The sequence below is a fragment of the Schistocerca nitens genome, chromosome 5 (assembly GCF_023898315.1).
Source record: "Schistocerca nitens isolate TAMUIC-IGC-003100 chromosome 5, iqSchNite1.1, whole genome shotgun sequence".
Classification (NCBI taxonomy): domain Eukaryota; kingdom Metazoa; phylum Arthropoda; class Insecta; order Orthoptera; family Acrididae; genus Schistocerca; species Schistocerca nitens.
The window spans coordinates 856,672,399-856,684,999 of NC_064618.1; positions in this window are offsets into that span (position 1 = coordinate 856,672,399).

The window sequence follows — 12,601 nt, forward strand, 5'->3', positions numbered from 1 at the left end:
ATCGTTCGTGCGCCGACTATAACACCACGTTCAAACTCACTTAAATCTTTGCAACCTGCCATTGTAGCAGCAGTAACTGATCTAAGAACTGCGCCAGACACTTGTCTTATATAGGCGTTGGCGAACTCAGTACCGTATTCTGCCTCTGTACGTATCTCTGTATTTGAATACGCACGCCTATACCAGTTGCTTCGGCGCTCCAGTGTAGTGCACACTGCCAATCAGGCAACTAACCAAGGAAGCTCAAAAAACGCGAAACAAAGACATAAAAAATACATAAAAAAGTATTATTACTGGGAGGCTTCCAGGGCGAGAGTCAGTTGACATAAAAATGTTATGAGTGTTGTACCACAGCATGATGTAACAAAAATATGCTGGGAAAACCAAAGTTTCGGCCACGGTTGCAGTGGCCTTCTTCTGGGTGTACTGGTGTGCTTTAGCTGCGTGGAGTCGCTTAATTATGTCACTGCTGTCCACTGAGCATAACGTCATAATTTTAAACGGTCGCTGTGATAATTGGTCACTTGAGGCGGAAGGAGCGGGAACTTGATTACACTAGGTTGCTACAGTGGAGGGAGGGTGGATCTGCTGTTGTCTATTGCTTCTAGCATTGTTAGCTGTGAGTGGTGGTCATCGGCGAATGAAGCATGGGCTCCTGTTTTCCTGCTGTTAGAGGCAGTTGCTCGCTGGTAGTGCTCGCGTCAAGCTTGCTGCAGCATGCAATAGCCGCACCAAACAACACGTACCCGAGAGCTACCGACTGGTATTGTGGGTACACTAGTGGACAAATAGAGGGACATTTTGCGCAAGATGTCGCTCAACAACTACGTGAAATGACCCGGGAACAATGTCGCGGAACATTTTGCAGGCTACACTAGTCTGTACTTACGGAAATGGCGCGCGAGGAAGTTGTAGTGCTGCGTACATACTCATTTCGGGTAGATTAGCAAAACGTAAGCGTAAGAGAAGGCGACGAAATGAAATGAGCGTTTGGCGTCATTGGCCGGGAGGCCCCTTACGCGGCAGGTCCGGCCGCCTTAGTACAGGCCTTATTACATTCAACGCCACATTCGGCCACCTGCTTGCCAGATGAGGATGAAATGATTATGAAGACAACACAACGCCCAGTCCCTGAGCGCAGAAAATCTCCGACCCAGCCGGGAATCGAACCCAAGCCCGTAGGACGGCAATCCGTCACGCTGACCATTTAGCTATTGGGGCGGACAGAGATGATGGATTCTTCCGAATATCTAATCGATCATATGTGAATTTTACGCAAATATCAACAACTGAATTTGAAATTTTGTTGCAAATGATCGGACCTTCCATAGCTAAACAGGATACAATATTACGGAGAACAGTTGGCCCTCATATCCGACTTCCATTTGCATTAAGATGCCAGTCGACTGGAGATTCTTATGCTTCCTTCTCGTAAATTTTCGAGTGTCAAAATAACTGATGCTAAATTGTAAAGAACTGATAAATAAATTGACTATTTATGTAAAGTAAATAAAATACATACACTGAAGCGCCGCGGTAACTGGTGTAGGCATGTGTATTCGAATACAAAAAAAAAAAAAAAAAAAAATGGTTCAAATGGTTCTGAGCACTATGGGACTTAACATCTGAGGTCATCAGTCCCCTAGAACTTAGAACTACTTAAACCTAACTAACCTAAGGACATCACACACATCCATGCCCGAGGCAGGATTCGAACCTGCGACCGTAGCAGTCGCGCGGTTCCGGACTGCAGCGCCTAGAACCGCGTGGCCACCGCGGTCGGCTATTCGAATACAGAGATACGTAAACAGGCAGAACACGGCGCTGCGATCGGCAACGCCTATATAAGACAACAAGTGTCTGGCGCAGTTGTTAGATCGGTTAATGCTGCTGCAGTGGCAGGTTATCAAGATCTAAGTGAGTTTGAACGTGGTGTTATAGTCGGCGCACGACCGATGGCACACAGCATCTCCGAGGTAGCGATGAAGTGGGGATTTTCCCGTACGACCATTTCACGAGTGTACCGTGAATATCATGAATCCGGTAAAACATCAAATTTCAGACACCGCTGCGGCCTGAAAAAGATCCTGCAAGAATGGGACCGACGACGACTGAAGAGAATCGTTCAACGTGACAGAAGTGCACCCTTCCGCAAATTGCTGCAGGTTTCAATGTTAGGCCATCAACAAGTGCCAGCGTGCAAAACATCATCAATATGGGCTTTCGCAGCTGAAGTCCTACTCGTGTAGCCTCGATGACTGCACGACACAAAGCTTTACGCCTCGCCTGGGCCCGTCAACACCGACATTGGATTGTCGATGACTGGAAACATGTTGCCTGATCGGACGTATCTCGTTTCGAATTGTATCGAGGGGATGGACGTGTACGAGTGTGGAGAAAATCTTATGATCCATGGACTCCGCATGTCAGCAGGGGACTGTTCAAGCTGACGGAGGCTCTGTAATGGTGTGGGTCCTGTGCAGTGATATGGGTCCCGTGATACGTGTAGATACGACTCTGACATGTGACACATACGAAAGCATCCTGTCTGATAACCTGCATCCATTCATGTCCACTGTGGATTCTGACGGACTTGGGCAATTCCAGCAGGACAATGCGACACCCCACATGTCCAGAATTGCTAGAGAATAGCTCCAGGAATAGTATTCTGAGTTTAAACACTTCCGCTGGCCACCAAACTCCCCAGACATGAACATTATTGAGCATATCTGTGGTGCCTTACAACGTACTGCTCAGGAGAGATCTCCACCCCTCATACTCTTCCGGATTTATGGACAGCCCTACTGGATTCATGGTGTCACTTCCCTCCAGCACTACTCCAGACATTAGTCGAGTCCATGCCACGTCTTGTTGCGGTACTTCTGTGTGCTCGCGGGGGCTCTACACGATATCAGGGGGGTGGACCAGTTTCTTTACCTCTTCAGTGTATATTTAACTTTTTATCAATTTTTTATTTATTTAGTAGAAAGTGGAAAACATAGATGAGTACCATATGGATGTTTGTGTACGTTAGATTTAGCGTTTGTAAACGCACTCATCTTTTTTTCTCAACTAAAAGATATGTGAAGTGATCAACATAAATTAATCACTGTTCGACGAATCCATGTCTGCTATTATATGTTGTATAATACGCTCATTTGAATGCTCTGAACTGATATTACTGGATGCTGTACTATATTCCTGGTTGATATGGTGCTGCGAGGTCGACTGACTTTGAGCACTGAAGCCAGGACTGTATTTTCCCAAAAGAGCATCAGTCAGTAGTTATTAATGTAATATTTAGCCATAATTACACTATGTCCGTCCTTTATTTCACATAACTCTGACCCTACATTTTGTTCATAAACATCAAATTCATCCTGCTTTTAGCAAGATGTGTAACTTCATAACCCTTTTCCAATCTATCTTAATTATGGAGCGTCTTTTTGCGAATTTGTCGAGACGATGACAATTTTGATGGCGACTTTGTGGGCTGTGGTACTTGTTGAATAGTAGATCGCAATTCCTGCTGCACAGTAGAGCGAGATTCCTGAATACTGGTCTGCGATGCCAATTGAACAGTAGGGTGAGATTCCTGAAGAGTAGACTGGGCTTCTTACTGAATGGCATCTTCATTTGGACGTCTAGGAATCTTATTTTGGTTTTGTGGTATCTGAAAAAGTATAATTTAATAAATCTACACTACTGGCCATTAAAATTGCTGCACCAAGAAGAAATGCAGATGATAAACGGGTATTCATTGGACAAATATGTTATACTAGAACTGATATGTGATTACATTTTCACGCAATTTGGGTGCATAGATCCTAAGAAATCAGTACCCAGAACAACCACCTCTAGCCGTAATAGCGGCCTTGATACGCCTGGGAATTGAGTCAAACAGAGCTTGGATGACGTGTACAGGTACAGCTGCTCATGCAGCTTCAACACGATACCACAGTTCATGAAGAGTAGTGACTGGCGTATTGTGACGAGCCAGTTGCTCGGCCACCATTGACCAGACGTTTTCAATTGGTGGAAGATCTGGAGAATGTGCTGGCCAGGGTAGCAGTCGAACATTTTCACGAAGGCCCGTACAGGACCTGCAACATCCGGTCGTGCATTATCCTGCTGAAATGTAGGGTTTCGCAGGGATCGAATGAAGGGTAGAGCCACGGGTCGTAACACATCTGAAATGTAACGTCCACTGTTCAAAGTGCCGTCAATGCGAACAAGAGGTGACCGAGATGTGTAAACAATGGCACCCTATACCATCACGCCGGGTGATACGCCAGAATGGCGATGACGAATACACGCTCCCAATGTGCGTTCACCGCGATGTCGCCAAACACGGCTGCGACCATCATGATGCTGTAAACAGAACCTGGATTCATCCGAAAAAAAAAGACGTTTTGACATTCGTGCACCCAGGTTCGTCGATGAGTACACCATCGCAGGCGCTCCTGTCTGTGATGCAGCGTCAAGGGTAACCGCTGCCATGGTCTCCGAGCTGATAGTCCGTGCCGCTGCAAACGTCGTCGAACTGTTCGTGCAGATGGTTGTTGTCTTGCAAACGTCCCCATCTGTTGACTCAGGGATCGAGACGTGGCTGCACGATCCGTTACAGCCATGTGGATAAGACGCCTGTCATCTCGACTGCTAGTGATACGAGGCCGTTGGGATCCAGCACGGCGTTCTGTATTACCCTCCTGAACCCACCGATTCCATATTCTGCTAACAGTCATTGGATCTCGACCAACGCGAGCAGCAATGTCGCGATACGATAAACCGCAATCGCGATGGTCTACAATCAGACCTTTATCAAAGTCGGAAACGTGATGGTACGCATTTCTCCTCCTTACACGAGGCATCACAACGTTTCACCAGGCAACGCCGGTCAACTGCTATTTGTGTATGAGAAATCGCTTGGAAACTTTCCTCATGTCAGCACGTTGTAGGTGTCGCCACCGGCACCAACCTTGTGTGAATGCTCTGAAAAGCTAATCATTTGCATATCACAGCATCTTCTTCCTGTCGATTAAATATCGCGTCTGTAGCACGTCATCTTCGTGGTGTAGCAATTTTAATGGCCAGTAGTGTATATTATTAATACACTCCTGGAAATTGAAATAAGAACACCGTGAATTCATTGTCCCAGGAAGGGGAAACTTTATTGACACATTCCTGGGGTCAGATACATCACATGATCACACTGACAGAACCACAGGCACATAGACACAGGCAACAGAGCATGCACAATGTCGGCACTAGTACAGTGTATATCCACCTTTCGCAGCAATGCAGGCTGCTATTCTCCCATGGAGACGATCGTAGAGATGCTGGATGTAGTCCTGTGGAACGGCTTGCCATGCCATTTCCACCTGGCGCCTCAGTTGGACCAGCGTTCGTGCTGGACGTGCAGACCGCGTGAGACGACGCTTCATCCAGTCCCAAACATGCTCAATGGGGGACAGATCCGGAGATCTTGCTGGCCAGGGTAGTTGACTTACACCTTCTAGAGCACGTTGGGTGGCACGGGATACATGCGGACGTGCATTGTCCTGTTGGAACAGCAAGTTCCCTTGGCGGTCTAGGAATGGTAGAACGATGGGTTCGATGACGGTTTGGATGTACCGTGCACTATTCAGTGTCCCCTCGACGATCACCAGTGGTGTACGGCCAGTGTAGGAGATCGCTCCCCACACCATGATGCCGGGTGTTGGCCCTGTGTGCCTCGGTCGTATGCAGTCCTGATTGTGGCGCTCACCTGCAAGGCGCCAAACACGCATACGACCATCATTGGCACCAAGGCAGAAGCGACTCTCATCGCTGAAGACGACACGTCTCCATTCGTCCCTCCATTCACGCCTGTCGCGACACCACTGGAGGCGGGCTGCACGATGTAGGGGCGTGAGCGGAAGACGGCCTAACGGTGTGCGGGACCATAGCCCAGCTTCATGGAGACGGTTGCGAATGGTCCTCGCCGATACCCCAAGAGCAACAGTGTCCCTAATTTGCTGGGAAGTGGCGGTGCGGTCCCCTACGGCACTGCGTAGGATCCTACGGTCTTGGCGTGCATCCGTGCGTCGCTGCGGTCCGGTCCCAGGTCGACGGGCACGTGCACCTTCCGCCGACCACTGGCGACAACATCGCTGTACTGTGGAGACCTCACGCCCCACGTGTTGAGCAATTCGGCGGTACGTCCACCCGGCCTCCCGCATGCCCACTATACGCCCTCGCTCAAAGTCCGTCAACTGCACATACGGTTCACGTCCACGCTGTCGCGGCATGCTACCAGTGTTAAAGACTGCGATGGAGCTCCGTATGCCACGGCAAACTGGCTGACACTGACGGCGGCGGTGCACAAATGCTGCGCAGCTAGCGCCATTCGACGGCCAACACCGCGGTTCCTGGTGTGTCCGCTGTGCCGTGCGTGTGATCATTGCTCGTACAGCCCTCTCGCAGTGTCCGGAGCAAGTATGGTGGGTCTGACACACCGGTGTCAATGTGTTCTTTTTTCCATTTCCAGGAGTGTATTATTATAAATCAACATCTATCTATTTAAAGATCTGTCAAAGAAAATCTTCTGACAGTGGAGCGTTCCAAGAGACTGCATTTTATAAAGCTTTGGATGAAAATCAATTTAACTGGCCAGATGCAGAGGCAATACAAGATGGGGCAAATATGCCTTTCGCAACGGTAGGAGACAGCGCTTTTGCACAGACAGCAAACACGATGGAGCCATATTCCGATACGACGTGGGGCCTGTAAAGCGCGTTTTCAACTATCGACTATCAAGAGCTAGAAGACTTGATGAAAATGTTTTCGGAATCTTATGGGTTGTATTTCGTGTATTCAGAGTTCCCATAGCCATCCACCATTCTAATGCTGAAAGTGTAGTAATGGTGTGTGTATATGTATGTAATTTTTAAGGCGAAGTAGCCAATCGAGATCACTGTACACGCCACATGGAACCTTCGTTTCTGAAAATATGGATCACGATGTTGTGGAAGGATCCTGTCGCATGTTGAATTTAAATAATATATGAAGACACTACCCTCCGTCTTCCACGGAGATAAAAAACAATTTCGCTTAATATTTCATGCGTGAAAAAGAAAGTGATCCTTGGCAGAATAATTTTCAGAGAAATAAATGTGGTATATATAATATGATTAGTTATAGGAATAGGCAGAGTCGTTCCATATGTGTGATTAGTGCAAGTAAACCAATAAATAGAAACAACTTTTTTGATTAAGCGGGGAGAAAGGCAAAACAAACAATAAATTATTCGATATTTCAGTCACAGAATGAAAGAGAGGAAAAAATGCGTCTTTTCAGAGGGTAGTTTTATCTTCACTACGTGTAATACTTCTTTGGAGGGTAGATGAAGAAGCTCTACCTATACTGATCCTGGACATGATTTACTCTACAATTAAACACTGTTGTAGCATTGTTTACGTATAATTCTGACAATAAATAATTTAAACGTGACCCACGTGTGTGTGTTGTCGCTGCTTTCAGCAAAAACTTCATTGCGTCGTACGCAAAATAAGCACTGCACTTCATATCCTCTCGTCCGCTACCAGTAGCTTTTGAAAATATTATTTTCCTTTTCTTGTTGATAAATTGTGATCAGAGTGTATGCACTTTGGCTTCTGTTTTTTTCTCGGTAATAAGGGCCTTGGCAATATCCTACCACATGTCATTTTTCTTTATTTCATTTCGATAATCGTGGTTTGAAGTATCCCACGGCCAACCATGACTCTGGTAAAGCTGAATACGTAAAAGCACGGTTTCGTTTCCCCACACTGCAGGCATGCTGACAAGCGAAACTCCCCACCACAGCCCACGCAGACTTAGTGGCAAGAGGGCCTAGTGGATAGCACGTCAAAAACTGGACGCAGATCAAGCATGAAAACAGGAAGGTGGTGGACTGGAGTGTGAAAGAAAGGTGAAGTAGAAACAGCTAACGGTCCAAGGTTAGCAAAGGCAATATCGAGGGATGTTGAACAGTCGTGACGTTGTGGTTGTGTGGTCACAGTGCTGGACTGTAAGCTAGACGACCCGAGTTCGCAACTGCCTCGCACCACTAATTTTTTTTTTACACAACATTATGAAATCTCCGTCGGGTCACTGAATTTTCTGTAGTTTCGGCAGTTGTCATACTATACATTGGTCATAGAATATGAATCATGTGGTAAGAATACGTTACCGTCTCAAATAAATGTGATGAATAGTGAGAGTAGGTGAGATACCACATAGACGTATCACAGAAATGAAAACAACAAATAACCGGTTGTGAACTGTGTTACAACAAAGGAATGCAAGGGTCAAAACTTCCAAAACGGAACGCAACTTCGAAACCGTTGAAAACACATGTTTTGTCGGAGCACAACTGTTTGGTTGTGAAACTGTTGCGTTCTTTCGTTGCAGCTTATGTGACAAACTATTATGTTTTTATCATTTGCTTGGCAGTGATCACACTGAGACCTAAATCGGGTCGGCCGGTGTGGCCGAGCGGTTCTAGGCGCTTCAGTCTGGAACCGCGCGACCGCTGCGGGCCGCAGGTTCGAATCCTGCCTCGGGCACGGATGTGTGTGATGTCCTTAGGTTAGTTAGGTTTAAGTAGTTCTAAGTTCTAGGGGACTGATGACCTCAGAAGTTAACTCCCATAGTGCTCAGAGCCTAAATCGGGCAAGGAGGCATAACTCGTCCGCTTACCAGGAGTACAAATTAGATGTGTCAGTAAGAAATTCCTCTCATATGACACACGTACTGTCACCAAAGCCGAGTATGACACACGAGGCGTGTTTTCTGGTGAAGGATTATGTTGATTTGTCGCCTTGTCATCAAATGTTTGCGGTTCCCATTCCAAAGCAACTCCCTTTTGACTGCTAATAGAATAACTGTGCAGAATCAACTGTCATTGTAGGTCCCTACCTTACAACTCGCTCTTGCACATGGATTTTACACCACAACACAGACGCAAATTTGGATAGACCAAACAGATAGAGAAAAAAATGGGGACAGGAAGGATTGAATACGGCTCCTCTGTTTTTTTTTCTTTTTTTTCTTTTTAAATCTCATTTTGTTCGTTTTCGTTCGTTGTATCTGCACGGGGCGGACGTCGTAAGACACCCGTTTAGTTCTTCGTTGATCCATTAACCCAGTTCTTTTATTATAGAGGGCAGGTAACCGTCTGACCGAACACGCAGAGTTACCGAGCCGGCGTCTGTTTGTCAGTCTAACACAGTGAAGACTTAACCACGCTGCTGTTGCTGTTTCAGGTTGATAAATATCTTACACTTCTTGGTCTTGACTTGTTCACTGTTCTTATTTTGCTTTCTATTTTTTACAGTTCAGTACACCTTCTGTCTGTTTTGATGCTTGATCTGTGTTCAGTTTTTGAATGTCGGTCCACTGGGCCCTCTTGCCACCAAATCTGAGAGGGGGGGAGGGGGGGGGGTCAAGTTGCGCACGCGACTACGCTCCGAGCGGAAGCATGCAACACGTTCTGCGTTGCGTAAATGCGTCGCAAAATATTGCGCGTAATTTTGTGGCACACTGAGTGACGTTTCAGACTCACACACACTGACGTCTCTTCCCCGAGTGTATCCGTGCCTTACCTGCTACGGCGCAGCCTGATTCCAGCAGCAAGAAAAAAGGAACCCACGCCTCATTCGCCAATGAGCAACATCCGGAGTAAACAATGTAAGAACAACAGACAACAGCACATTTCCACTCTTTCGTATTCCACCTGGAAGGCGGCGCGTGTGTCTGCTCTGTACACTGAGAGTTAGGCCGAATATAGGAAGCGAGTAGGAGCAGGAAAAGGTGAAATGCTTCGGTCCTGCGTATAGCTACAACTCTTTTACTGGGGTATGAACATATACAACTGATATTATTACTTAACTTTGCGTACAGATGAGCGCGTAGGTGCGAAGCCATTCATCAATACAATCTAACATCGGCTAGAAGTTACATAGGCAAAATATGTAGTGGTTCGCCCACTAGGAAATAGAAACAATGTTGCTAGGTCGTCTACTCGGAATCAAATGGTTCAAATGGGTCTGAGCACTATGGGAGTTAACATCTGAGGTCATTAGTCCCCTAGAACTTAGAACTACTTAAACCTGAGTAACCTAAGGACATCACACACATCCATGCCCGGGGCAGGATTCGAACCTGCAAGCGTAGCGGTCGTGGGGTTCCAGACTCAAGCGCCTAGAACCGCTCGGTCACATCGGCCGGCCACTCGGAATCAGATGGACAGAATCTGGAGCGGCGCTCGTAGAGCTGCACAGCGCCGGCTAGAGGGCGCTGTCGTCGGTGAACTAAGAACTTGCACCTACGCCGTGGCATCGTAGCTATCGACACCACACACTCCCTTCAACGTAACAGCCTATTATAATAAAGTTCGCACTGCTTCCGCCTCAGCAACCTTTTAAAATTCTGACGTAACGTCATACTCAGTGAGCAGCAATGACAAAATACAAGCGATTCCACACAGTAGACACAGAAGAAGGCCACTGCGACCGTGGCCGAACCCTTGGCGTCTCCAGTAGAGTTTACGTTATGCTGCAGTACGATACTCAGAAACTTTTATGTCACGTAGAAAGGTACTTGCGAAATTCTCCTAGAGAAAATACAGTGTCAGATGTTCTGAACTGGTCGCTTTTGTCATAAGATCCGTTAATTTCGGATCGGAGATTGAAACCTTCAAGTAACATTTATTAATTGACATCCAAGTCTATCCAATTACTGTTATCTTCTTGTGCATCTTATGCGCATCCAATATTCATCGGACGACTCTGTTAGCTTGTAAGCAAGAGATGAGTGTACTTATTTTAGCGACCGTAAATAATTGATCATTTGTCGTACAATCTATTTCAACATATTACTTTTTCAAATATATTGTAAAAACAGAGAATAAAACAGTATTTTGCAATTTAACAACTTTCTAAAACCTTTGTAACCTATTTTTCTGGAACGATGAAATTTTACGAGAAAATTCCGCCATTTTTCGTCCATAATTATTTTAAGGGCAAATATAGTATATTTTCGGATTTAACGACCTTCCACATCTTTATGAATCTACTTTTTAGAATGAATAAATTTTTTCATGAAAAATTACACCATTCTTATGTGCCATTTCGAAATTTGAGAAAATTTCAAATTAATCATCGGCGACTGCCGAAACCCTAAAATACCAATTTCTACACTCCTGGAAATGGAAAAAAGAACACATTGACACCGGTGTGTCAGACCCACCATACTTGCTCCGGACACTGCGAGAGGGCTGTACAAGCAATGATCACACGCACGGCACAGTGGACACACCAGGAACCGCGGTGTTGGACGTCGAATGGCGCTAGCTGCGCAGCATTTGTGCACCGCCGCCGTCAGTGTCAGCCAGTTTGCCGTGGCATACGGAGCTCCATCGCAGTCTTTAACACTGGTAGCATGCCGCGACAGCGTGGACGTGAACCGTATGTGCAGTTGACGGACTTTGAGCGAAGGCGTATAGTGGGCATGCGGGAGGCCGTGTGGACGTACCGCCGAATTGCTCAACACGTGGGGCGTGAGGTCTCCACAGTACATCGATGTTGTCGCCAGTGGTCGGCGGAAGGTGCACGTGCCCGTCGACCTGGGACCGGACCGCAGCGACGCACGGATGCACGCCAAGACCGTAGGATCCTACGCAGTGCCGTAGGGGACCGCACCGCCACTTCCCAGCAAATTAGGGACACTGTTGCTCCTGGGGTATCGGCGAGGACCATTCGCAACCGTCTCCATGAAGCTGGGCTACGGTCCCGCACACCGTTAGGCCGTCTTCCGCTCACGCCCCAACATCGTGCAGCCCGCCTCCAGTGGTGTCGCGACAGGCGTGAACGGAGGGACGAATGGAGACGTGTCGTCTTCAGCGATGAGAGTCGCTTCTGCCTTGGTGCCAATGATGGTCGTATGCGTGTTTGGCGCCGTGTAGGTGAGCGCCACAATCAGGATTGCATACGACCGAGGCACACAGGGCCAACACCCGGCATCATGGTGTGGGGAGCGATCTCCTACACTGGCCGTACACCACTGGTGATCGTCGAGGGGACACTGAATAGTGTGCGGTACATCCAAACCGTCATCGAACCCATCGTGCTACCATTCCTCGACCGGCAAGGGAACTTGCTGTTCCAACAGGACAATGCACGTCCGCATGTATCCCGTGCCACCCAACGTGCTCTAGAAGGTGTAAGTCAACTACCCTGGCCAGCAAGATCTCCGGATCTGTCCCCCATTGAGCATGTTTGGGACTGGATGAAGCGTCGTCTCACGCGGTCTGCACGTCCAGCACGAACGCTGGTCCAACTGAGGCGCCAGGTGGAAATGGCATGGCAAGCCGTTCCATAGGACTACATCCAGCATCTCTACGATCGTCTCCATGGGAGAATAGCAGCCTGCATTGCTGCGAAAGGTGGATATACACTGTACTAGTGCCGACATTGTGCATGCTCTGTTGCCTGTGTCTATGTGCCTGTGGTTCTGTCAGTGTGATCATGTGATGTATCTGACCCCAGGAATGTGTCAATAAAGTTTCCCCTTCCTGGGA